Raw genomic sequence first — 25,421 nt, 5'->3', positions numbered from 1 at the left:
GGCGGTGATGGGGTCGTACAGGACACTTCAATCATACTTCGACTGGTCAGTTGCTATGATTAAAGGACTATTGATCAGCTGACCACAGATAATGAGATACTTTGTCCTTTCAATGACCATTGCTGACCGCTGTCCAGGGAACATCTTCTGTGTCCAGTTGGCTGGGGTTGTGGCTTCTCTGTGAAATGATTGAGTTGTCCTGACAGATTATACCTCAAGCAATGTTTGGTTTTCATTCCATGGAACTAATTAAAATTGTTCGAGTCAGAAAGTCTTTGAGGAAGATAGTGTTCCATGTTCTGAAGAGAAAAATGTTACAAGTTGAACTGGGTGGTGGGGTGGCCGAGCAGCTAAGGTGATCCCTTGTCCCGCCGAAGGCCTGGGTTCGAATCCCCACTTGTAAACAATGTGTGAAGCCCATTTCTTGTGTCCCCTCACCACGATATTGCAGGAATATTGCTAAACGCTGCATAAAAGTTGAGCATTTCATTGGCACATAATCAATAATTGTAGGAATATGATTAGGAATAAGAAATAAATATTTCAATATATGTCCCTTGTCAAACAGGTAAAATCTTTTATGTATTTTTAATGTAAAAACATCCCATTAAGTTTCAGTATGGGTTTCTGTAAAGGATGTGTTTTCTTTCTAAAAAACCCATTTCTCTTAGCATTGGTATGTTGTATTGAAGTCTGAAGTCTTCTACTGAAGATTTATTGATCAGATTTCAGTTACGTTTGTGATGCCCATTCTAATAATGTTATTTGCCCATGGTTGCTGCGATAATGGTCTGAGATGTTGAGTCCTGTAACCTCCCTAACTTTCTTGACCAGCTGACAACACACAGCATCCTGACATCCTTATATTGAAGTGACTTTTGTCCTGACCTTTATTAAACCCGTGAAGATCAGGGGTAGAATAGGTTTTCAGCAACCCATGCTTGCCGTAAAAGGCAACTATGCTTGTCATAATAGGCGGCTAACGGGATCGGGTGGTCAGGCTCGCTGACTTGGTTGATGCATGTCATCGATCCCAAATGCGTAGATCAATGTTCATGATGTCAACCACTGGATTGTTTGGTCCAGACTCGATTATTTACAGACCGCCGTCATATAGCTGGAATATTGCTGAGTGCGCGGTTAAACAACCAACCAACCAACCTGACCTATATTAGGTTTTATATGGGGATCCTTATAGGTATGCTATTTGAGGAATATTTCTTGAACTATTATGATTCATGTAATTTCCAGAAAGCATGGTAGTTTGCATAAATACTTGATGGAATAGCTGACAGTGAAACTCTATTAGTTATCAATATTTCCAGATAAGCAGTTTGCTGATACAAGATCTCAGCTATTCATTATTATGTCTAGGAATGTTTTTAACCACTAAGTATTTTAGGTGTGCAAAAAAACATTAAGGACTTAATTGGATTTACTTTGCAGGGCTCGGTTTATCTGTATATAACATGCACATGTGCAACCTGTTATTGAAAAATGCAACCTCATATTTATGTCTACATGCACCAAATGCACGTTAAAAAACTCAAAAATTTGTGTGTGACTAACCCTTTCTTCGCCAAACCAAATTGATCTTTGAGCTCACTCAGTACCTCTAATGACGTCAATCACTGGATTGTCTGGTCCAGACTTGATTATTTACAGACCCCCGTCATAATGTTGCTGAGTGCAGTGTTAAACAAAAAAGAAAAACATGTAAAAATAACCCAAAAAACTTTGTCTAACCCTAAGTTGTCCCAAAAAACTGATCATTGAACACAATCCGTACCTCTAAAGTTTATTTTACATACTGCATCACTGATCCCTGTGTTAATTTGTCCTGCTTGACGTGAATTAACTGTGGGTACTTCAAGATAATGTGCACATGTTCCTATTACGTTTTACGATAATGCATCATTAATTTATGTGACACTGGCAGCACACCGGCCTGTGTTTTAACTAAACTTGTGGGACCAAGGTGCAACTTGGTTTTGTTTGGTGAAACTTATTTTTCATGTCAACATGCAACTGGTGCAAGTTAAATCAAACTCTGAAATCAAGCCCTGCTTTGTTTTTGATAGGCTATGGTCTATACTTATCTTCCCTTTCATCATTATTCTAAATGATCCAATTTTGCAAACATTCCGGAAACAATCAGGATACCCTCCGAGCCATCATGGTGTGTCTTTTGACATTGGAAAAGTATTGAAGATTGGACCCCCAGGACAATCTAGACATTTGAAGTGTTAGAAGAGATCTCAGTTATTTGAAAAATGTCCTTTAAGAAACCTTTTGATAATGTTTTTTTTGTAGTCAGAGTTACACAGGGTCTTTTGCTGAACACCTGGTGCCATGACTGATTATGAGTGATCTATTCATATCATTGTCACCCCTTTTTTGCCCAAATGGAATCTGTTTGGGCAGATAATCGAGACTGAGTATTCTCTTGTGTCTTTATGTTTTGTATTTTTGTGTGTGATGGTTCACGGAACCTTCAACAATGAAATTTCTCATTACAGTACAATCTTGTTCTCATGTGAAGGGGAAATTAAGTTTTTCTGTCCTTAATGACTTTTCAAAACTGATGATTTTTTTTGTTCTGTATTGTTTTGTATTTAGCGTATTCGTTGAGGTGGTCCATCGTCATTTTGGTTCAAAATGTTTTCATACACTTTTGACCTTTCAAACCTGGTGAAACTGCATTTAAAAGGTTATATTTGTCTCATGGTGTTTAATGACAACAGAACTTTCCTTGTGTATTCTGTTACTTGATAAAATAAACATTAAACCACACCCTTAAATGTTCCCAGCGGTTGGTGGTTGTTTCAGTGCTTGTGATCATGTACATATTGGACATTGCCGTCAATACTTTACAACACCCCACCAAACATGCCTAATCAGAATACTAAAGTGAAACTCAACCTTCATGTTTGAGGTGGTTCCCTTTGACCAAACACTCAAACATAAACTGTCATGACAAGATTTTCTATCAATGTACCCTTTTTTTGGTAGCTTTTTAATTTTGAAACTTATCCAATCTTATACTATGCATTTCTCATTCGTGAGCGGAAACGTGCCTAAACAAAGGTTTCCAGCTTCTGAGCAAAACAATCCACCCGAACACACCTAGCATCACCATGGCCACCCCCCAACAACCATTGTAGCTTTGATGTTCTCAATTCATTTTTGGAACCTTTGCCCTTTGTCAGTATTTTTCAAACTTGAAACCACACAAGCAAACTTATTTTTTTAAATTGTAGTTGCCAAATTGATTTCCCCCAAATTCTCCCCTTTTTTGAATATTGCTGAAATCATTTGTGTAATTTTTGGTGGACAACTTTGGCTCAAGGAAAGGACACGTTCCTTTGGCATCAGTGACGCAGTGTTTGAAATAACAAAGATTACCAGACTGCCATCGGAACCCTCCCTACCTTAGAAGTTGCAGGCCCTGACTGAACTCTTCAGGCCCTTATTATACAAAACTGAAGCTTATTAAGATAACTAAATAGACACCTAAAATGTCTGCAGGCCACCATGGGCCCGACACAAGATCTACCTGTCACTGGCCTACGGGCAGGTTCTTATTTCCAACACTAGGGTGGCGACGGGTACTCGAGTACCCGATAACGGGGCGGGTAGCTTAGGGCTCGAGTCCAATTTTCATGACTCGAGTACCCGTTCAGGGGAGATAACTCTAATCGACTTTCGTAACTCGTAAGTCACTTCAAAATGGACGACAAAGCGGACAAACGTTCAAATGTTTTAGGTAAGCCATGCAGGCATTTAATAAAAAACATAATACCTTAGAATAGATCAATAGATGTTTGATGACCTTTTATTCGCAAAAGCATTACAAACAAGTGGGACAACATTGAACTACGGGTACTCGAGTCCGGTTCGGGTATTGTCTGCCGGGTACTCAAGTTCAGTTTTCGTACCCGGTCGCAACCCTATCCAACACTGCATTGGTGCATCGCCTGACAACTGGCATTGTATTGAAGAGCTGAGCTGAGTGGGTGACAAGTTGTTTGTTGGTATTCTTGTAGGGCAAAATAAAAACGTCTTCCTCCCTCATCACTTGTTTTCAAGAAAAAAGGAAAACATGTCACACCTCCCTTTCTCACGTTTTGAGAAAAATGTGCCAGAAAAACAATTTCTTTCATGAGAGCCTTACTTTTTCTATGTGTTATAGATTATTTTCCTTGTTTATTGTGACTTAGGTGATCACTGCCATGTAAAACCCAAGATGATTTATGAAATTGGATTATTATTTATACTCCTTGATGCTAAATGTCTTCAATAACTCCTAGCGAAGATAAGATTTAATTCTGACAAATCAATAGTATTTGAGGAGATTTCAACATAATCCCAACCTGTAGTGGTTGTAGGAACATACAGACTTCCGATGATGTGAGGCACACGAGTGTGGTGATTGACAGGGCAATGTATCATTGATCTGCTTGAGGAAGGAACTTGTGACCAGATATTACACTTCTTCCTGATTTGGCATCCGTCAAAGTCAGACACCGGTATTGACTATATTTGACATGGTCAATGGGAATTCACTGCGGGTCTGGCTGACTCTGGTCTGACCAAGGTGAAGGTTGGCAACAGGCCTTGTTTTCGAGATTTGTTTTAAATTTTTTTCATTATCAAGATGGAAATTGTTCGGATATGACTGAATACAAAATTCTGCACAGTATGAAATGTTCTTTGCAGCATGAGATAAACCTGATGTAGATTTGAAACCTGTATATAATATTTGTTACCAAACATACGAGGGCTGAAGTTTCACAGTAACGGGAATTGGTAAGAGCCTTTTTAAATTTTAAAAAAAATATTGTTTTGAAAATTAACAGGCATATTCACTAGCAACATGTCATTCAATCAAAGGAGACATTATTTCACAGTTTTTGAAAGCAATATTTAGAAAATGAGATACCTTTAAATATTTCTCAAGACAAATGTATTGTATAGGAACAAGTATATATATCACTTCTGAAATTATTTTTAAGATGAACAGTGAAATTTAGAATCTGTGTTTCTATGATTTGGTTTGTTGTTTAACGCCGCACTCAGCAATATTCCAGCTATATGTCAGCGGTCTGTAAATAATCGTGTCTGGACCAGACAGTCCAGTGATTAATATCATAAGCATTGATCCACGTAAGCAGGATCGATGGCATGCATCAACCAAGTCAGTGAGCCTGACCACCCGATCCCGTTAGTCAGACGCCTCTTACGACAAGCATGCTTGTCTTTTAGACAGAAGGATTGACTTAGTAATCCTGCTGTCTTCATAGATACACAGATTCTTAGTTCAGTTACTGTTTGAGAATATGTCCCAGTTCTCTATTACTAATTACTCCTGCTGTGATTCTGAGATTCTGAAATTGACATTATAGTACATACAAGTGGTTGTCAGCTGAGAAGCTGGGGCCATTATTTGTCCTTAATACCAATAAATGTCAAGCCGATAAGGTGAAACCAGGCTGAAAGTGATCCTCACCTCTCAGTCAGCTGTCATCGGGGACCCTGTGTACATTTCATGTACATTTCATGCTTGTTGATTGCACAGAATAGGCTTTGTGCTAGCACTGGGTACATTAACCTTGGGTCGCTGGGTGTTCATGGTGGCAATTTCAAATATCAACATCGTCTGAAGTGAACAGCATGATGCTGATGACTGATTCGGTGGCTGGATGCAGAGGCTGAAGGTGCTTCGAAAATATGATCGCTGTCAAAACTGAGACTATTGCGTTATTAGGAGATAATTTGGTTGGTTGGTTGGGTGCTTTGTTGTTTAACGCCGCACTCAGCAATATTCCAGCTATATGACGGCTGTCTGTAAATAATCGAGCCTGGACCAGACAATCCAGTGATTAATATCATGAGCATCGATCTACGCAATTGGGATCGATGACATGCATCAACCAAGTCAGCGAGCCTGACCACCCGATCCCGTTAGTCGCCTTTTACGACAAGCAGAGTCACCCTTTACGGCAAGCATGGGTTGCTGAAGATCTATTCTACCCCGGAATCTTCACAGGTCTATTAGGAGATGATGTTACAATATTTGAATCTGTCTTTATCTTTAGATGCAACTCTGGTCAGGTTAATTTGTAAGAGGCAACTAACGGGATTGCATGGTCGTACTCACTGACTCTGTTGATGTATGTCATCGTGTTCAAATTGTGTGGATTGATGATCATGATGTCAATCATTGGATTGTCTGGTCCAGACTATTTACCCCGGTAAGACTGCTGTCATCAAGTTGAAATATTGCTTAAAACGGAGTTAAAAACAAACAAACAGGTTAACTAACTAGAATTTGTCGGATGCAGAATGGAAAGTGCAGTGTCTTGAGATATGATTATCATGTTTATTAACATGGAAGTCATAGGGTTTAATATAAGACTAGTTATCAATTCTTTTTAGATAAACATGGTTAAAACCAATTCATTTTCATCTATAATGGACAAGACCTATATTTTGTCACAAGTGTCACAAAAAAAAGATAAATCTGAAACAATGCTGTAACTTTGGTATTTGAACAACCCTGCTTAATGTTTATTAAGCTCTCTTTGGAACATTTGTTGTGTTTAACATGTTTAATACACATTAACATGATAAATCTTAAGTCAGCCCTGACAAACTTTTTATTTTTGTTTATCCTTCTCCTGGCCACAGTGTCAAAGAAGACCTGTAAAACAACTCAATAAATCTGTCTGGCCTTACTAGGGTATTTCCGGTATTACAATTGTTCATTTCCATGTTTATCTGAGGTCATACAAACCCACCCTTCTCCTTGTAGACTCCTTTGTTCTTCGCCAGCCATCTGGTGGCCATGGCAATAAATTATTTATAAAGATGGATGAGTGCTGCAGACCCCTCTTTACTAATAGGCAGTCAAACCAGGAAAAAACCATTTTGTTTTATCTTGTTCAAGGAATTATTTAGAAACCACCCAGTATATGGCGACACAGGGATAATTGAACATGATGAAAGTGTTGGATCTGGGGAGAACAGAGGGGGAATATATTAAAAAACAAATAATTTAATCTTTTAAAAATAAACCTTTTTTTTGTAGTTGTGACGTGTCCTTGTGGAATTTCCAGTACAATTTCTAAGCTGCAATTGGGATGAGGCAGAAATCAGTTTAACATCTGTGTGTTAGAGATTGAAATCTGTTAATCCACTGATGTCAAGCATGGGCACATTCTGTAAACAGTACTGACAGGGGTCTGTGTTGTGTTGCATGTCTCAAGTGTGGTCAGTGTCCCAGATGTGGGCAGCTTGTCCAGCATCAGGCTCCCATTTCACTCCTGATTCACTGGCTGATGGATTTGTTGACTTTGTAGAAACCCCTGTCATCCTCTTTATCATGAAGATAATTGACCGAAAAAGACATTAAAAATTATAACGCTTGACAGAGTTATGCTATTTAAGTCCAACTAATCTACTGCTTGTTTTGGACAGGTGGTACATGTAGCAGGGTTAGGTTTGAATAGGAAAAAGTACTCCCTCAGATCTTCACTACTACGGAGCTCCAGATAAGCAGCGTATCTGCGTAAAATACGCATCAGAAATGCAGAAATACGCAGTAAAAGAAAATCCAAGCGTATCAAATACGCAACGAACATTACAGATACGCTACAAAAATAAAACTTGTGCGTATCATCAAAATATTGTGAAGTAACCCTGCGTATTCGATTAGCGAATCAGCAACTTATTTTGAAATTATAAACAGGCATTTCGTCAACCTTGCCAACAGTTACATCATGACCATTTGCCATCACACTTTCTTGTGGAAGTATCGTGGTATTTGTGAGTCCTATAAAGCTCTCTTACCCACATGACACCAGTTTGCAAGGACTAGATGAATAGTGTTGTTAAATATTTAACTTAAATACCTACATGTGTAAAAGCTAGTGGGTTACAGAAATTTGAATACCCAGATAGAATTACTGATACCCAATGATTTGAAAATGCATGGGTAAAATACCCACAACACCAAAAACGTATCTGGAGCTCTGCTAGTATCAGGACTAGCCAACTAGTTTCTGTGTATTAACCCAGAAAAATATCCACAAAGAAACCAAGGTTGGAGTGGGGACTAGATTTACAGGTTTCAGATAAATGAGGTTCTGTATTAATGAGGTTCCAGTTTAGAATCAGACAGCCTAACGACTGAAAGAAGGGTATGAGACGAGGTTAAGAAAAATGAATGGTCTTCGTAGTCATTGAAAAACACATTCCGCATGTTTCTGGCATGTTCCATTGATCTCATTATCAATGACGTTATTCATTTTCATTATTAATTGATTGTCACCATGTCAGCCTCTGTCACTAAATATCGAGGCTCAACCTTAAAGCTAATCACAATACCTGCTCATGTCCAAGATCTTATTTCAATCTCCTTCAAATAACAATAACTACAGCCATCTCAAATGACTATTGATTTTCCTGGAGAGTTTACGGTACTTGATAAAACTCGCATGCGTGTGTGTGCTATCACACAGACCTGTTCACAGCTCTGTCACAGCCTTGAGGTTCCTTGGTCTCTCTGGAGCTTCATATTTGACCACAGATCTACCAGCCATCAGTGTCCAAAGTCCTTGACCACTGGTCAGTGGAGATGTGAGGAGAGATCTGGATACTGTTGCCAGTCTTGTTCTATCTGTGAATGTGTCACGCTGACCATGGCCGGAGTTAACAGGTATTGTCCTTTGTTTGTCCGCCAAACTGACCATTGTCCTTGTTGTGTGGGCAGAGATCATCAGGTGTTGATACCAAGAATCTCGGGTGAAAGGATGGACATTTCTATACAGATCCATGCACCCAGCTTATGGGATATATATTTAGGAACATGTATGTTAATGATCAGTATGCTTCAGACATCTTTGTGTCATCGGCATTTTATATCCTTCGAGTCTGTTGTACATGGCAGAAAATGTAGATTTGAGCACTGGAGTTTACATGAGAATAGTGATAAGGGATTAAAGTCAAAATTACAGGTACATTTCAAATTTGATAAAAGTCAAAATTAACTGGGTAATGTCACATGACATATGGTCTGAAGCGCGTCCATGTTCTTAGAATTGAATTTATAGAAACAATTTGTGTTTCTCTTAAAACAATGAAACTGCAATATGATTCCTAAATTAAAATATTTTCCACATTTTCCAAGTGATTTCACAAACTTAAGTATATCAAATAATCAGTGATTAGTGAGATTTAGAAATCATGCGATGTTTTTTATACAAAATTTTGACAACCCTCTCAACAGTTAGTTTCTCATACAGACACCAGAGCATGTATTTGATGAAACCATCACCCCTTTTCAGCTCTTGAGTTCCTTAAAACTTAAGTGTTCGTCAATAGAACTGTTTTATTTGACCTCGTGCATAACATTATTTTGGGGACTATGGGTTAATGTATTCCACAGTCTGCTTCACAAGCATGACCCGAGGCGACCAGACCCTCTGTTAGGCTGGTAAGTAACACAAGTAACACCCAATGCTGAAGAGCCATGCATACCGATGTGATCTACTCATAAGGTATTAAATCATGTGAATAGGAGACAAATTGGGGCGGCTGAGGGACCAACAATTTGATATTCTTAGGGTGTGGGGCTGGGATTTTATCCTCCCCAAAAATAATTATGCTTCAGAATGTTGAAAAAAAAGAAATTATCTGCCACAAAAATTACACTGTTGCAAGGTGTGTAAAAAATAATCAGGCTGGTAGGTTTGATTAAACAAATATCTAATCACCAGACAAGGTCTCAGGCCTCCAAAATATAAAATGGTTGGTCCCATAGGGTTTCCCCAGACTGACCTGCTGGAATATGTCATTGGTCAAGACATGTATAGCATAGCATCTATAATTGTAAATATTCCTAAAATTCCTACTTATAATGTTCGAGGTATTCTGTGCATCAGGCAGGAGAGGTGGAATGGGGTTTAGTGCCACGTTCAAAAGTGTACTGACTCCGAGCCAACCAGTCCTTGTTTTAGCCCCCTCCAGAAAGGGTAACAACAAGTACCTCCTTTTAACATCTTTTCGTATGACACAGTTAGGCATGAACCCCACACCTTCCACGCTCTGGGGAGATGCTCTATCCATGAGGGGGCGGTCAGGTAGCCTTATGGTTAAAGCGTTTGCTTTTCACGCTGAAGACCCTAGTTTGATTCCCGACATTGGTATAAAGTGTGAAGCCCATTTCTGGTGTCCCCCGCTGTGATATTGCTGCAATATTGCTAAAAGTGGCATAAAACCATACTCACTCACTCACTCTATCCACAAGACCATGGAGGTTGTCTCAAGCAGGAGAGGAAGGTTAAATGTTAACATCTGATAATACTGTCTTGAAATACTGTGAAAGATAAAAATTAATTGGGATTCTTGGAATGTTTAAAGTTTTCCGCTCCGTACCTTAAAAGGGACTGCTAAAATTTTGAATTGGCATCTTTAATGGTTAAGTCGCTCTTAACTTGCAGCTTAATCTGTTTAACCTTTGGTATCATTTCAGTGGATTTTAGTGTTTTATATGGGCTGTCATGTTCATAGCCCAGCGTACCAGGCAATCTGTACAATACTCATTCGTCGGACGAGTGGTCAAAGTCACAGTGTGTCATGAAGTATTTTGTTGAGAATGTGTTGCTTGACCGTGGTGACAGAGTGACCCACGCAGCAGGTGTACTTAGGGGTCGTCCCCCTTGATTTTGTTGAGTTAGCTCTTTGTATGGGCACAGCTAATTCGGGGTTATCAGCAACATCATTATCAACATCATTATATTGCCATTGTGAGCTATACACAAGTCAATCCTTTCTTCCAAAATAGTGACCCAGATCCTATCAGAAAATTGTTTTCTTTGAAATTTCGTTGAGCCCTGCTGAATTGTGAAGTGAACTTGACAAGGCAGGTGTTTGGGGATCTTCTCATAAATTTTGGGGTTATTTTTCGAATTTGTTTTTTATAAAAAAAATTTTGAACATAACTAATGTGATTGACAGATTTAATAATGAGAACATGTGATGATTAACTAGTACTGGTACTTCAGGAAATTAGGTTTCATGAATTGGGAACTAATGTATGTCAGCATAGTTCTGCATCATAGCGGATGTACTGAAATAAACAGGGAAATGGTTGCAGTAGCCCCAACATGAGCTGTGTTAAAGTAGGTCATTAAATGTTAAACCAGGCCACAATTAAACATGCATGAATGGCTGCTGCCACTACTGACATACAGGGAAACTACAGCAACTTGTGTGGTTGCGGTACTGGCTACTGCATGTCTTCTCTTGGTACTGAATAATGGGTGAAGGTCATTACTGCTGGAATACTGCTGAAAGCGACGTAAAACCGTACTCACTCACTCACTCTCATGGCTGAAACAACTACTACAAGAAATCAGTTTCTTTGCTGCTGCTATATTCGCTACTACTGCTACTACAACTACTGCTGCTACTAATGTTGTTGTGACTACTACCACTGTGAAATAATTGCGCCACTGTTCCATTCACTAGCATCATTACGTAATGTGAACCACAGCAATGACTATCTGTACAACGCTCTTTCCTAGAACACGGGTCGGTTTCTTGGACCCCGATGACAGTGGTATATCGAGGGATCACTGTACTACTACTACTACTACTACTACTACTAAAACTACATTTACTACTACTACTACTTACTACTACTACTACTACTACTACTACTACTACTACTACTGTATACTAATGTTCCTGTTCCTGCTGTTGCAGGATGCGGTTGCTATGCTGTTACATATATCTAAATATATAGGTAAAATGTAAAGAAAACATAAGTCAGTCCATCTATCTTCACTCGAGCTTAAAATTCCTTCACATGGCTCTACAAATATACTGCCTATGTCCTGAGTACACAACCACATCTGCTGCAACTGCAGTTACATCCCCACGTCGACTGCATCAACCTAACTGCAGATACAACCCCCACGTCCACTACATCAACCTAACTGCAGATACAACCCCCACGTCCACAACTTCAACCTAACTGCAGCAAGCATGGTACAAACTTTAACAAACATCTTGTACATAAACAAACAAAAAACTAAATAAAAAACTGTATAGCAATAGTTTGTGTTCCCTAAAAGGAAGTGATGACATTTGTTGAGCCAGCTTGCAAACTCTTAACTAAGAATACACCTCCCTTGTGATTTTACCTTCTACCTGACAGTGAGCAATGTAAGAACCCGAGAACACAAGATCCCTATCACAGCACAGTGATGACTATCTGGTTACTTAAGCCACTGATTACTGCTGGTTAGTTGAGCTAACTTATTCTCACTGTGTCCATGGTGTCATCAAGGTGGTTTATTTATTGCTTTTTTCCCTGTTGATGAATTCAAACAAGGGTCTTGTAATTCAACCATGCAATGTCACGTTCATGTGTATATATAGTTTAGACGCCTTGGGCACAGCAGTTGTTGTGATGAAATTTATGTTTGGTTACATATATTCATGGTTTATTTATCTTGCACTGACATTAAGTCCCAGAAATAATGTTATCTTATTTAATAATGTATATCTTCTAAAAATATAATAAAATCCAAATGGAGCCCCAAACAATGTGTAATTTCATCACTACAGCTGAGATACTTTAGACTTGCCAAATCAGTCTAGACTTGAGTTGGATTCATTTCTTAATTTATTCTCTGGGAGACAAACTATATTTATCTTAGTTCATTTCTTTGTGGTGGCAAGGTTCTTTATTGACATACCTCAGGAAGGGAAAGTTGAAATAATGATAAACAAAAATATTGTATATAGCCAAAAGCCAGCCGCTCCCAAATCAGGCAATCAAGTAAATCTAAGAGTTATTACCGTATTCGATGTAATAAGCGCCCAGGGCGCTCTCAAAATTAGAAATAGGGGGCTCTTATTAGAATATTATTTTGGTGGAAAAAAGATAAATTTCGTGGTTTATGCTGACAGACTGAAATGTTCATATGCGACAATTATATTTTTCCAGAATTTAATTGCCCATTATTAAGAATGCATGTAATACACGAGTGAGTATTTTCGCGAATAAATAAGTCTTGTGTACATTGATCAATCGGAAGGGGTGCAAATTGGGATTGTTCACGAGCCAATAAATTAGCAAATATCGCCGTGGGCGCTTATTAGAGCGGGGTACTTATTACATCAAATACGGTACCTGTTTAATGTTGGTGGATTTTAAAAACTATGAGTACCCACTCTCGACAAGAACCAAACAATCAGATAAACAAATAATTAAGATTTCTGCCTGATTATTGACTATTCAAGCTGAAAAAGTTTTGATAAATCGCAATGGTGTTGACATTGAATTGTAGGTGTTGTCACACTTCCTTGTGATTATTGTCCAACACTTCCTCATGTAAGGTAATCAAACTGTTTGAATACTGATTCTGTAGGAATGTCAGGTAGATCTAACACCCGATACAAAGTAAGCTTGTCAACAGGGAAGGTGCTGTTGTGTACCTGTGTCATCAAGGAACTTGGTGCAAATGGCAGCTTTGTTATACTTTGGATGTATTTTGAAGGTAGTGTTGTTTACCTTTGTTGACTGTGATATATGCTTCCTCAAATACATCAAGATATTTTAAGAAGGCCATTATATCTGTTGGAGGAAGTAAGTAGGAAATATTGATGGATGACATACAGTTTTGTCTCTGTCCATGTGTTCATCCAGTGTTAACCGCCTCCGTGGTCTAGTGGTAGAGCATCCGCCCGGAGAGCGGAAGGTCCGGGGTTCGATCCCCGACCGCGTCATACCAAAAGACGTTAAAAGATGGTACTTGTTGTTACCCTGTCTGGTGCTCGGCTTTAAGGGGCTAAAACAAGGACTGGTCAGCTCGGAGTCAGTATACTGTGTCTGAGTGGGGTATTCATGTTAAACTGCGGCATGGTATCTCAGTGAGCTAGCACTATAAATCGGCATCAGTCCGGACTAGTACAAGCAGCCACACAAACACACACACGTACATGCACGTCGCTATATAAGTGCAATAATCTTAACGTATGCTTGCTGTAAAAGGTGATTGTGCTTGTTGTAAGAGGTGACTATTCTCATGATGCTTGTAGTAAGAGTCGACTAACGGGATTGGGTGGTCAGACTGACTTGGTTCATGCATGTCATTGTATCGTATTGTGTGGATCCATGCTCGTGATATCAATCACTGGATTGTCTGGTCCAGACTAGATTATTTTACAGACCACCGTCATGTAGCTGGAATATTGCAGAGTAAGGCGTAAAACAACAAACAAACAACACAAATAATTCTCTGAAGTTCAGAGCTGAAAATGAGATGAGACTGCTTGAGCTAAGAATGGAACAAGGGTATGGAATGAGCTGTCAATTCAGCTGCTTGATTTGACATTGTTTGAACAGGTACAAGAAATAATTGTTAATTTGTCTAAAAGAAGCAGAATATCCATCAGAACTATAATGATTCTGAACCCAGATGTGGGGATGATTTGAAATGAACCCTTACCAACCTGGAATGGCATATTCTTTAATTAACGCCAGTGAGATGTAGTGTTGACCTCATGTTGTTGTCGGGGGCAACAGATTTTCCGCTCAGACTCCTTCTGACATTCCGCTATTAAATTTATTTTGCTAGTTGAATAAGAATCTGTCAGAATGAAAAATACCAGGCTTAAACAAAGGCGTCTGTCCACCAGTTTCTCCAGCATGCATGCCAAGGATGCATCTATTATTCTTGTCTAATGGATGTGTCTTGTTTGTTGGTGTGCCACTGACGTACATAGCAGGGTAATTAATTGGTAATTTATTATTTACAGTGTACAGTCTGTGTACATGATAAAAGAGATTTGTCTTGGATAAATCTAAAAAATGATGGAAATTGTATTTTAATACATTAAAGAGTGTTCGTTTCTGTTGATCATTTTGGAAGTGTCGTAAGATTTGATGGCCTTCGTTGTTTTTCATTGTTTTGAAGTAAAAAGCTGTATTAGATATGTCACACTTTGATAAAGTTGATATTCATATTATCCCATATTATTATATTACATTTATCATGTTTACCAAGACTAGAAATGTAGGTATACAAAGATCAGGAAACTCAGGGAGAAACTCATGTGATGTGTCAGTACAGAGTTGTCTCCCTTCAACTGCAAAGCTTGGGAAGAATTGTGTCAAGCTCATCGCCTGCATGACAGAGCTGTAAGTGGAAAAAACATTCCCTTCTTGATAAAAAATAGGCAAGAAATTATTATATATAAGTCATTTGTTTCAGCTTAAACATCAAATTAATTGATAAGTCATATACATTTGCATGGGGAGTGGTGTCACATGCTGTAGTAAGTATATTCCCCCTTGTTTGTTTGTTTGTTTGTTTGTTTGTTTTATGCCACACTCAGCATTATTCCAGTTATATGACAGAATCTAGTGATTGATATCATGAGTATCGATCCATGCAATTGGGATATGATGACATGCATCAACCAAGTCAGTGAGTCTGACCACCCGATCCCGTGAGTCACTTCTTATGACAGCCTGTAAGTCTTGACCAGACCAGTGAATGGAGGAATGAGCAATTATCCTTGCCTTCAGGGCGATTTGCAATCAGCAAAATCGTCAAGCCTGCATGAAGCCCCATGAAGATCCCGGTTAGAATTGGTCTTCAGATCAGTAATATACCAGTGAGTGAGTTAGTGAGTTAAAATTGAACGTCGCATCGGCATTATTCAGCCATATAGCGACGAGACCAAGTTAATATATTTACAAATTTAGTAATATACCACTCAACATTGACAGGGATACTGAATACTTCATTCTGGTTTTGTAACATGACAACTCATGGAACTCTGTATTTATGTTTAATCTCCTTGAAAGGAAGGTGCACATGCTTCATATCCATGGCAATATAGAATACTATTTGTATGCCACAATCAGACCCCACCAGGATCTTCCCTGTTCCTATTGACCGGCTCCGTGGTCTTGTGGTAGAGCGTCCGACTGGGGAGTGGAAGGTCCGGGGTTCGATCCCCGGCCGCGTCATACCAAAAGACGTTAAAAGATGGTACTTGTTGTTACCCTGTCTGCACTCGGCATTAAGGGACTAAAACAAGGACTGGTCAGCTATGTTGTGTCTCAGTGGGGTATTCGTGTTAAACTGTGGCATGGTATCTCCGTGGCGTGGCACTTTAAATCTGCATCAGTCCAGACTAGTACAAGAAGCCCCTCACACACATGTGCATGCACTATATAAGTGCAATAATCTTGGACGCAACATTAAACCCCATTTCACCTCGCCTCACCTCACCTCACCCCCCACCTCGCCCTATTCCTGTCAAAAGTTGAGTAGTGTAGGCCAAGCTGGGGCCAGAGCCCCTCAACCATCTCATGACTTCAGCTAGACTTGCACAAGTCATTAAAAATGATTAGTTTAAATCATAATTTCTTGATTATATTAATAAAAAGAACAAGTTGCCCCCATTAAAGACTGACGGCCATGTCTTGTCTGCTTATCTAGACTTGCCTCTTATAAGGATAGAATTACTGTACATCCATTCACTTATCATTCAATACAGCATTGGAGCAAGTCTAGACTTTAGCTAACAATGGTGTTTGAAGTAGACTCTGTGCACCACGCGTGTATAATATACTAAAAGGCCAGAGCAGAAACAGCAAGGCTGTTGGTGTGTGTCCAGGGTCTGGCCATGTTCAGGGAGTGTTGGGCAGTAGGAATCCTGTTACAAGGGGGAGTCTGTGTGTGGTCAGTCCTGGACAGCCTCTGACCTCTCTCAGGCCAGGCTAATAGTCCCACTGAAATCAGAGGCCATACTATCTATTTGCCCTGTTTGCATAACTAATTGCCTCCAGCATGTTGGGAATTTTGGCTTCCGTCTATATGCATTCCCAGGACGGAGAGGTATTGGGGCATTAATAAAACAGATCCTTTAATCTATGTTTTCATTTCGTGTAGCTACTTGCACATACAAGCAAACATTATCAAGACGCTTGTTGGCAGATATTTTTTCAAATCTTGTAAATATAGAACTTGGGGAAATGTTTACAGTTTAATGTTGCTTATCAGGTGAACGTCTCTGTATGAAAACTATATAGATATTCTGAACCCATTCACCACCATACCATTTTTCCTTAATTAAACATTGACCCCTGAATAGATGCAGGGGTTTGGATTAAATGATGGTACAGTAGACTACGGTTATAACAAACTCAAGGGGGGACCACTAATTTTAGTGCGTAATAACCGTAGTTCGTTATATGCAACCATACAGCATATATACAACAAATGGTCGGGACTAAAAATAAGTTTGTTATATCCGTCAGCTCGTTATAAGCGTGTTTGTGATAAATGTAGATTACTGTACTTTTCATACACGGAATTCGCCCCATTATATTCTTTGCGATTAAACCCTGAGTGTATAGAATGTCTGAAAGAAATATACGCCTGGGTGATTAATCGAGGAAATATGGTACCTTTGTTCAGGAAGTGATGTCATCTCATCTCTTGATATCACAAGGGGCCTTGTCGTCTATGGCGCCGCGATTCGCTGTGCAGAGTTGCCTCCCTTGGGCACGCCAGAAACCTATGATTGTGGGTTTGAATCCCGGTTCACCCTGATTATGTTTCTAGGTTTGTCAGCATCATACCCGTGCTCGTGGGTTTCACCTAAGTGGTAGACGTCTGAGACCTCCATCACTTCGGGCTTTCCTTCCACATTAAGCTGACACACCGTGATACTCACTCACTCACTTAATATCACAAAATTTTAGACCATTATCTGTTCATGCATTGTCTATTTTCAAGTTCTATGTAGAAACTCCATTAAAATTCCTTGTTGTGCAACATGACTAAAAAAACTCCAGAGAAGTTTCACCGATTCCTGACCCCGCCGCTGTGGCTCTGTAAGCTGGTACTCATTGTCAGCATCAGAGACTAATTTCCTGGAAGGAGAAGTAAACACCAGTGGGCCATAGATAAATTGTTTATATCAGTCTTGCCTGCCACGGGCCAAGGATGTTCCGATACTCACAGTCTGATCATAGTGTGTACATACCTTGTAGATTCAGATGTCCTACTCAGGGCCTTGGTTGATGTTTTAGAGGAAATTTCCTGGCAGGTTTTTGTCATTTGTATATTGGAAAAGTAAAATGGTATTTGTGTATTCAATTCTTTTTCTGGGGCAGTAGTTGGTAAATTGTTACAATTTACAGTATTTCTATGTCACTTATATCTTGCTGTATTGGTTAGAAGTTTGTTTTTTAAATGGGCAAGTAAAGTGAAAAAAAGGATTGTGATTTTTTTGCGAATATTAATTTTCCCAGATTCATTTAGTCAACTCCTGAGAGAGAAAACTTCATAATATTCATTGAAAGTACTTAAATGTCCAAGTGAAAGTGAGGATATCACACATGCTACGTTAGTCCAACTGAAATAACAACATTGAATACGTCGGTGGAAGGGGGGTCGTCTTATACACGGAGTCGAAGATCTCACATTTTTTTCCACTGGCGATGTCAACCGGCGTCCGATAGCCAGCCCAGCATTTGACAATAAAATTTCGCATTTCGTCCTAAATAACTGTTCCAATAACTATTTCCATACATAAACATGATTTGTATCTCTTTTCCTTGAATAAAGTTTAATAATTTCTGCAAATAAAGTTGAAATGACCCTCTCCTCGATGCAGATTGTTAAACCAGCTGACACGGTAAAACAATCAACATCCGTGAGTAGAGAGCCGGAAGTACCGGTAATCATTTGCATATAACAAATGTGACCTAACATGTGATAACCGGTGAAGCTGAAATCAATTCCCGCTGTTTTTACTGTTGTATTAACAAGTGTTGGAGACGGTGTGTACAAGTGATTGTGGAATAAACACGCTGAATGTGAAGCAAACATAAGCCTGGTTAGTTACAACATAGTTAATTGGCGATTAAATTACTCACCATTGTCTCTTATATGTTATTACTTCATAAATGAATTTTATTTTACGGGCATCAATTTGGTGTTGTACCGTGTAAACACAAAATGGCGACGTGTGCTGGAGTTACACACGCGACCTATCGTTGTAGAAAAACAACAACGCAAGATAAACATATTTTTATTGCATATATAAGGTTTGTGTGCGCACTTGTGATGTGTGCGAAATTAGTCGGAAAGCGCACATTAAATCTCCAAAGTAACTAACTAACTTGTGATGTCCGTGTGCGAAATACGCTACAGTCGGCAAGAGCACGTTAAATCTTCTACCGGTATATCAGTCAGACTTGTGATGTGTTTCATTCCAGGTCGCCTTATACACGGAGTATAGGATTTTGGGTTGATTTTTAAGGCGTGTACAGGGGGGTCATCTTATACGTGGGGTCGCCTTATACACAGCGATATACGGTATTTTGTTGCCAGTCACACCGGCGAAACAATGCCCTGTGACGTCAGGGGTCATCGAGTGTGCATAAGCTTCTCCTAGTGATCTATCATCTCTACACGAAATGTCTTTGAATACGCCAAGCGCTGTGGAGAGTTTTGAATATTTGTTTACTGAATATAGCCTGCGGCGGCGCATTTTATAGCAAGCGCTAGTTTATGGAAGCACTTTTATTTTTTGTATATTTTTTATTTCGTTTTTCTCATAATTCAAGTGGCTAAAAGCGTTATAAATGGGAACTAATATACATATATTATTTTGTCCGTGCATTAGTTCTATTATTATGCACAAGAATGTAGTTTATTAGGGATATTATATTGGCACTGAACACATCCAAATATCGCTAGTGTTAGGGTAGGTTACCCCGAACTCTATCCTTAGCCCTTGGATCCCCTTTACGTTAAATCACCCCTTTACGATCATTAGGGTTAGGAACCCATTTAGTGGCTATTAGATTACCCGAATTCTGTCCTTAGCCCTTGGATCCCCTTCACGATCATTAGGGGTTCGGTAAATCTACCCGTTTAGTTTCTATTATAGATTCTATAGCGGCTCCTAATATTCTTCACACAAAAACATCGCGTAAAAAGAATGAAATGGTTTTGTGTCGAATACTTTGGCTACTGGAAACTGTCCTGGAACATTCACCGGCTACATTTCTTCAGTACTGATTCAAAAGCAAACTCACCGTTGTGTCGTCACTAGCCATGCACATGCCTCCCTCGTTCCTTACTATTATCCACATCATCCTTACAGTGTTCCCTACCACATTTTTCTGTCACAAAATCCGCCCGACGAATTATTAAGTAACACGTCATTCATGCGTACCCGTGAGTTCGACGTCAGACACTCTGACGTCTGACGCCTGGAGCCGTTTTCAGTTCGTGCCATATAGAATCATTCCTCGCCACTCGGTATCTTGTAGATTACGGAATGGGACAAGTGTGTCAAATGGCATCGGGATCATTCGTAAGTGTCGATAGACTAAAGTCACGAGACACCATGGCCACCCGTAACCTTCGTAAGGGTCCGTCACCTAATTGACCCTTTTCGTTCAGTTCCGTAACGTCGTTGGCATGACTAGGTAAATTTGCACTTTGTTTCACAGTGTGGACGTAGCTCAGTCGGTAAGCTGTCGGGCTAACAATCCGAAGGTTGCGAGTTCGCGTCCGACGGATTCTCACAAAAACTTGTTGCTTGCCTTTGAGACATGTGACCTACAGCAGAGACTGTCCTCACGAGAAGTTGTGGTACTGTATTCTAAAGAGGCTCCCAATTAAAGATCGGTAATTAGAGTTTTATTACGAACACCAGCTGCCCTTAGCCCTGTTCCACACATATATCATGATGGTACTGAAGAATGGCTCACATGGGGTGGTTTCTTCAAGTGACTTTGTTGGAAATATGGCTGTGTTAACCCAGCAGTGAATGGGTACCCGGTAGAATAAGATGATAATGTGATTGTTAACCTTCTAGCTCCTCACAGGCAGCTTGGGGTGTAATACTCCCCAGGGAGCTGAGAATGAAGTTCAAGTGTACATTGATCCATTGACCGGGGTAATATTAATACAGAGCTTTGGGAATGCAATATATGTATTGCATCATATTATATGACTTCAGATATTAAGAGGTGAGAACTCCTGCGAGATAATTGTCATGATTATGTGCCATGTTAACTATTCTATACCCACTCTGAGAGATGGCAAAGCATGTTCTCAAGAACCAGATAATTCCCCCCCCCCCAAGCTACAGACCAATCAATGCCCAATTTCATCATGGAACCATTTTATTGCCAACGTAGCGCCATCTCAATACAACAAAAAATAAGCGCCATCGCATGCCAGAAGCATTCAAAGATAACTGAATTACTGTAATCTCAATATTTGCCTGCCACAGTCCAATACTTCGCGCCATGGCCTGGCGAGCATCACCATCCAAGTATGGCTTGTTTTCTGGCTGATCTACTGTCTATTGTGTAGGGGGATTGTGCTTATGTCAGGCTGTCTGGAAACAGGATCTTGATACAGTTCTGGGACCTGTTTGCCTCCTCAAGCTGGTGCAACTTATCTGGCTTTAATGAGACCCTGTCCAAGGTTCTTGTTTTAGTTATGGGGAGTGTTGGGTACTTCGTGCCGTGAGGTAATCGAGAAGCTACTTTAATATGGTTATTGAGTTAAATTTGTTAAAGTTGGCCTCGTGCACGTTTGTCTGTATGAGGAGCTGGTGTAGGTGTAGTATGGGGTTTAAAAGGGATTGTGTTGTTGACGGACTGTATGGCGGATTCAAAATGCTTTAATAAGCATTAATTGTTTATTGTTAAGCAAGTTTATCTCTGCAGCCGTTGTAATATGCAGCTAGTAGCTGACTCGTCTTGCATCAAAACACGGGATGTGTACTCGTGGGCAGTGCGGAGTACGCTCATCACTGTGTCTGATTAACGAGACTGTCTGATTAACGAGATTAATGAGTGATTTCGGTAATTTGTTGCAAAGTTGGTATGTCGGAGTCGGAGTGCGAGACTGTTGGATTAATGGGTCTAAATAGCGCTGATTTAATCGGTTCCCATCATTAGTGTCGGATAAGCTGAATGTTGGATTAACGAGTGTCTGATTAACAAGACTTGACTGTATTTACTTTTCAGTTATCGAGTCATTTCAAATGGTGTGTTTGATGAAAAATTTTCTTTTTAAAAATCTTTTTGTTTGTAGTTTTGTATAAAGTTTTTCCATATTTACCGCAAAATCAACCCAGCTTTTTTATCTTTTTTATTTTGCCTCCTGATTCTTTTATTTAATCTTGGCATAATGTCCCCCCAAAAATTTTGACCATGAAAATCCATGACGGAGGAAATAGTTCTTATTTTGGGTGCAACTAGTATTGTCCCATGATCATTTGTGAGTTTGAACCTCATTGCAATCACTCTCTTGTTGATGTCAAAGTCACGAAATGATTTTAGTAAGGTTGAATGCTTAAAGAGGTTGAGAGTGCTTTGTTCTCAAGACTGCTATGCTTTCACAACATGCAGAAAGGACAGGGTTTACGACAGAGGACGGTATGCAGGTATGTCGTGATCACTGCCTGGCTGTCCTTGTGTGAAATGGAACCCGTACAACAAGGATGGATCCTCGATTATTTTGTGTGCTGCAGTATTTGTATTTGTTCTTTTGTTTGTTTTAACGCCGCACTCAGCAATAGTCCAGCTTTATGATGGCGGTCTGTAAATAATTGAGGCTGGCCCAGACAGTCCAGTGATTGATATCATGGGCATGGATCTAGGCAATTGGGATACGATGACATGCATCAACCAAGTCAACGAGCCTGACCAATGGATCCCCTTTGTCGCTTCTTACGATAACATGGGTTGCTAAAGACCCAGATCCTCGTGGATCGTTTATTCGTTTGCGATCACTTCATGGTCCATTTTGATGTTGCATTAATATTGTTCGAAAATATGTAAAACCTCAATTCCAGTAAGAAGCAAGCGGTTCACTATATTGGATGTTCCTTGTATTGATCGAGCGTCAGAAAGTCCCCCGATCATACAGGTCTGAGATAAATGTTGTTAGCACAAAGGCAGAAAGAAATGATCAATATTTAAAAGTCTTTGATGTCTTCTTTACGCTTGCTAGACTTGATCAGTTTGAAATTTCACAGGGACGCGAATTTACCCACTCAACATGACATGCTACTACAAGGAAAATAATTATAAAAAAAACTGCCTGAGAAGAAAATATTGTTTGGTAAGAGATAGTCTTTAAAGTGTCCATTTTTAGATTCTTTACCAGAAATTGCAATTTGCACATGTGGGAAGTTACAGTTCGCATTTTAACCATGTTTATCAAGTATATATGATGATATGTAAGAAAACATACCACATATGTTTTATTAGCCCCCCAAAACATTTCCTGGCAAAGTGTTCAGGCTCATGTTCCTGTTTTCTGACTGCCCATGTCAACCAATTACACAAACAGGTCGCCCAGATTCCCTGACACCACATTAAACCCAACTCACTCACTCACTCACAAACAGGTCACCCAGATTCCCTGACACCACATTAAACCCAACTCACTCACTCACTCACAAACAGGTCGCCCAGATTCCCTGACATCATGTTAAACCCAACTCACTCACTCACTCACAAACAGGTCGCCCAGATTCCCTGACACCACGTTAAACCCAACTCACTCACTCACTCACAAACAGGTCCCCCAGATTCCCTGACACCACATTAAACCCAACTCACTCACTCACTCACAAACAGGTCGCCCAGATTCCCTGACACCACGTTAAACCCAACTCACTCACTCACTCACAAACAGGTCGCCCAGATTCCCTGACACCACGTTAAACCCAACTCACTCACTCACTCACTCACTCACAAACAGGTCGCCCAGATTCCCTGACACCACATTAAACCCAACTCACTTACTCACTCACAAACAGGTCCCCCAGATTCCCTGACACCACATTAAACCCAACTCACTCACTCACTCACAAACAGGTCGCCCAGATTCCCTGACACCACCTTAAACCCAACTCACTCACTCACTCACAAACAGGTCGTCCAGATTCCCTGACACCATGTTAAACCCAACTCACTCACTCACTCACAAACAGGTCGCCCAGATTCCCTGACACCACATTAAACCAAACTCACTCACTCACTCACTCACAAACAGGTCGCCCAGATTCCCTGACACCACATTAAACCCAACTCATACACTCACTCACAAACAGGTCGCCCAGATTCCCTGACACCACGTTAAACCCAACTCACTCACTCACTCACTCACAAACAGGTCGCCCAGATTCCCTGACACCATGTTAAACCCAACTCACTCACAAACAGGTCGTCCAGATTCGCGGACACCACGTTAAACCCAACTCACTCACTCACTCACAAACAGGTCGTCCAGATTCCCTGACATCACGTTAAACCCAACTCACTCACTCACTCACAAACAGGTCGTCCAGATTCCCTGACTCCACGTTAAACCCAACTCACTCACTCACTCACAAACAGGTCGCCCAGATTCCTGGACACCACGTTAAACCCAACTCACTCACTCACTCACAAACAGGTCGCCCAGATTCTCTGACACTCGACCCGTGAAGATTCCGGGGTAGAATAGGTCTTCAGCAACCCATGCTTGCCGTAAAAAGCGACTAACAGGATCGGGTGGTCAGGCTCGCTGACTTGGTTGATGCATGTCATTGATCCCAATTACGTGGATCAATGCTCATGATGTCAATCACTTGATTGTCTGGTCCAGACTTGACTATTTACAGACCGCTGTAATATTGCTGGGTGCGGCGTTAAACAACAAACAAACCAACCCTGACACTCAGTCAATCAATCTCAATTCATGGGACTGATGAGGCCAAAGGCACTCAGTGATGCGGTGTATTTTTATTGCAACAAAACTTATGGATAAAAAATTCCAGCATACAGAAACCAATTGTCAGTGATACAAAAGAAATGAATATCAATGATATGAAGCGATTCACCAGCGAGATTCAAAGAACTCAGGGTTGCAGAACAGCAAATACCATGAAAGTTCAGAACATGGGTAGATAGTTTTTTCCCCCGACATCTGAGAATTTCACAAATCTGTCCCGAGATGTATAGCTACCTCTCTTCCACTGCAAAACATGCCCCTTGCTTTGATTGTAAATACACCTTGGGCTAAAGGTCCTTAGTGCATTCTCAAACTCCTAGTTCGAAGTAAACCAGCCATCACATATTGTAGGTATTCCCAGATGCGGGTCTATAAATAGCATCTTTACACTGCATTCTAGCTTCAAGAACACATTTTGCTCAAGGTGAACGTAAAATATCTTCCAAAAGGAAACAATCCCATTTCGACCGTTCATGTGGACTAAGTAAGGAAATTGCTGTGAATTCGAGGTAAGCAGATGTTGATTTCTTTACCATATGATATCTGTCCATCATGCCATGTCCCAATGCA

The 25,421-nt window shown here is 40.1% G+C and overlaps 1 protein-coding gene across 4 annotated transcripts in view; it reads left to right on the top strand.

The window, feature by feature from the left end:
• LOC124148647 (ack-related non-receptor tyrosine kinase-like) overlaps positions 1 to 25,421 on the top strand; it is a 177,738-nt gene that overhangs the window by 15,052 nt on the left and 137,265 nt on the right. Inside the window, exon 1 of one of the 4 annotated variants that reach the window (XM_048394065.1) lies at positions 8,599 to 8,719. The exons of 2 other annotated variants lie outside the window; for them this stretch is intronic. The gene's annotated coding sequence lies outside the window, so the exon portion shown is untranslated. Of the gene's footprint in view, positions 1 to 8,598; positions 8,720 to 25,222; positions 25,361 to 25,421 lie in introns of those variants that run through there. One more of the 4 variants, XM_048394064.1, reaches the window with a different exon arrangement.

The sequence above is a fragment of the Haliotis rufescens genome, unplaced genomic scaffold (genome assembly GCF_023055435.1).
Source record: "Haliotis rufescens isolate VD_foot unplaced genomic scaffold, xgHalRufe1.0.p SCAF_13, whole genome shotgun sequence".
Classification (NCBI taxonomy): domain Eukaryota; kingdom Metazoa; phylum Mollusca; class Gastropoda; order Lepetellida; family Haliotidae; genus Haliotis; species Haliotis rufescens.
This window is presented reverse-complemented; position numbering and strand designations above follow the sequence as displayed.